Here is a 3,284-nt window from a genome sequence, read left to right on the forward strand (position 1 = left end):
TTTTACCCAGTTTTGATGCAAAATTGAAAATGGAGGCATTAACCCTGACCATTTCCCCTTTCTTTTTTGTCAGATGAGGACCACAATTAAGCTTGGAGTCAAAAAGGACCCCAAGATATGGAAATGTCTTTGTTATAGGAATCACTTCATCATCAAGTTTAAAGGAAAAGTTCCTGCTAGGTTGTTGGCCAACTTGCATGACAAATGATTTCGAGTTGTTGACCATAAGATCTCTATCCGTCATGAACAGTTTAAAAGCATTTAATAGAGCCTGAAGGCCCCTCTCAGTTCTGGAAATTAAAACCGCATCATCTGCATATAAAAGTACAGGAATCCCCCGCCTGCCAACTCTGGGGCAGTCAGCCTGTACATCCTGCAACGCACTATCAAGGTCATTAAGAAATTAAAAAGGAAAGGGGCCAGGATACACCCTTAGCGAACACCCTTCCTGGTGTCAAAATTGTTTGTTGTGCTCAGATCTTGGGAGTATCTCACATTTGCTCTAGTATTGCTATGCAAATCGGCCAGGAAGTTGACAATTCCACTATCTACACCCTTCACCCTCATGGACTGCCAGAGCCTTCCCCTGTTTACACAGTCGAAGGCTGAGGACAAGTCCATGAAGGCGAGGTGGATTGTGCCCCTTTGAACCACAGTGTACTTGCTAAGTATTAGAAAAAGGTTAAGACACTGCGTCACTGTGGATCGACCACTACAGAACCCATACTGACTGATGGACATGAAATTATTTTCCGACGTCCAATCAGAAAGTCTCTGCAGTACGATTCTTCCTATGACTTTAACCATGGAGTCCATTAGGGAAATAGGCCTATAACAATTTGGGCTACTTTTGTCCCCTTTCTTAAAGACCAGGACAATCGTAGAGACCCCCCATGATTGTGGACAGCCATATTTTGCTGCAGCATTAAAAATGGACTCTAAAATGGGTGCCCAAAAACTTGGCTCAGATTTAAATAGATCAGGAGGAATCCCATCGGGACCAGGGGCTTTCCCAGCTGTTAGTCCCTCAATACCCTCGATAACCTCATCCCTAGAAAAACTAATCAGCTGACCATTAACGATCGGAGCGGAAATAGGCATTTCATCCACTGGGCTACAATATAATTGCTTAAAATGCTGTTCCCACTCTTCCTTCGATATGTAGCATTCCAGGCCATCACCCGGTACCTGTAGAAGGAAAGGTTTATTGATTATCACCCAGAATCTAGAGCTACACCGCAAAATGGAAGGGTCAAGGATCTCTCTCCATGCCTCCTCTCTTAGGAATTCCTTGTGTTTGGTAATAGTGGATTTATAGTATTTATGACACAGTTGAACTGTCTCCTTTATTCTCGGTTTAGCTGCTAATGCCCACCTTAAATTTCTGGCTGCTTTAGAACAACCCTGATTAAACTACTTTGGTCCCACAGATTCAAATTTCTTTGCTGGGACAGACAATAGCTGTGTTACCTTGGCCGACAAACTATGGAAGGCTTCAAGGACCTTCCTCGGTTGTGGGCCTTCTTGTATACATGCCAGTATTTCATCAGCGCAGATGGTTTTAATATCTGTATACAACAAATCTGGGGTGACTTTAGACCATTTAAGATGACGTCTCCCATCAGTTGTGCTTACCCTGCCTGAGATGAGATTTTGGCCAGCATTAGCTATCCAGGGACCCCTCAAGTGAACAGTGAGTGGATTATGATCACTGAATTCACTTTGTTCAATAGCAAAGGAATCCACAAAGGACTGCATTGAGGATGTTATTAGTACATAATCAATAAAAGTTCCCCTACCATGCCCCTTAAAAGATGGAATCTCAAAGCACTTTGTAGGATCCGTCAATGCCATGGTCGGTGTTAGATCTAGGTCATTGAGAAGATCGTTGAGAAGTTCCCCCTCTGTCGTATGTTCCAAATGCATACCCTCTAAGAGTGGACCACGCAAATCCGAGATACTTTTCAAAAGAAGATCCCCACAAGGATGAACATTAAAATCACCCAATATCATAAGGTTGTGAATACAATCCCTCATGGAATTTCTAATAAAAACATTAATCGCGGATATCTCACTATTAACTGAGCATAGATTGACAGCATTATAAAAATTGACCAAACCTGACATACAGTTTTCTCCCGTTAGAATTAGACCGATAATGCCAGAATTGTTTGTAATAACTCTGCGAATTTTACACGATAACGCAACAGAGATGAACGTGACCAATCCCCCCTTTGCTCTTCCCCTGGTTGTTGCTATTGCAGGAACATAAAATGCTTTGTAACCTTCCAAAAAATGGTTACATTTAACTGACCAAGTCTCCTGCAAACAGATAACCTGAAACTGCTTGATATACGTAATCCAATTACAGTCCTCCATCTTAGCACCCAATCCTGCAGTGTTCCAAGAAATTACATTATTTCCACTTAATCTTGCCTGTGAGCTTTCCTCATGTCCCATTTCATCCAGTGTCTCTGTTACTTGTCCATCAGAATCCTCACGCCAATCGCACACCTCCAGGCCTGAGAGTGAATCAAATCTGTTCTGCGTTATAACATTGAACCCATTCATACCATGACTATCAACATTGTACCGATATACTGCTTCAGGAACCAAAGGCTGGAAAGGGATAAATGGACCAATTTCCCCGCGTTTAGGAGGGGCTTTAATTAGATGGGTGTAAAAGTACCTAAGGGGACGTACACACACACTGTTCACATTGTAAACTAAAGAGGCTGCTCTTAATAGATCTGTAGCCACGTGCTGGGGGTGTTTGAAATTAACTACAATGCAGTCCCCACTAGATGTTTTTGTAGACGGACCAATCCAGTTAACCCTTCAAGTTGACAAAATTTGCTCAGAGTAAGCAATTGGAAAGCCACATTTATTATTCAACCATGATACCGTTTTATTTTTTAATGAATCATGGGATTCCTCATGTGGCTGAGCTAAATGAGGATCAATGGACGGAACATTTGTTAAAAAAAACACATAAGGTGCACAATCAGGAGGAAGGTTAATGTAGCGACTTTTCTTTACTTGTCTAATATCTGGATTACCCTCAGGAACTACTATAGGCTGGGTATTCTGACCGATTGAGAGTGTAGAACTAGATGGTGCGGATTCAGATACAGCCATTTTCTGACTATTCTGCTGTGAAGGCATTCTACAAGTGCCCTGCCCATCTCTAATTTGACCCTTATCCACAGTCTTCGGTTTTACGGCTGAGGTAGAAGATAGGTGTGTAGTTATCAATGCACCTGATCTATTAACTTCTAGGGCCA

General features: G+C 42.1%; 1 pseudogene; it reads right to left on the reverse strand.

The window, feature by feature from the left end:
• Positions 1-590: 590 nt before the first annotated feature.
• Positions 591-2,379, reverse strand: LOC147750911 (uncharacterized; annotated as a pseudogene).
• Between the last annotated feature and the right edge of the window lie 905 nt (positions 2,380-3,284).

The sequence above is a fragment of the Lissotriton vulgaris genome, chromosome 1_1, assembly GCF_964263255.1.
Source record: "Lissotriton vulgaris chromosome 1_1, aLisVul1.2, whole genome shotgun sequence".
Taxonomy (NCBI): Eukaryota; Metazoa; Chordata; class Amphibia; order Caudata; family Salamandridae; genus Lissotriton; species Lissotriton vulgaris.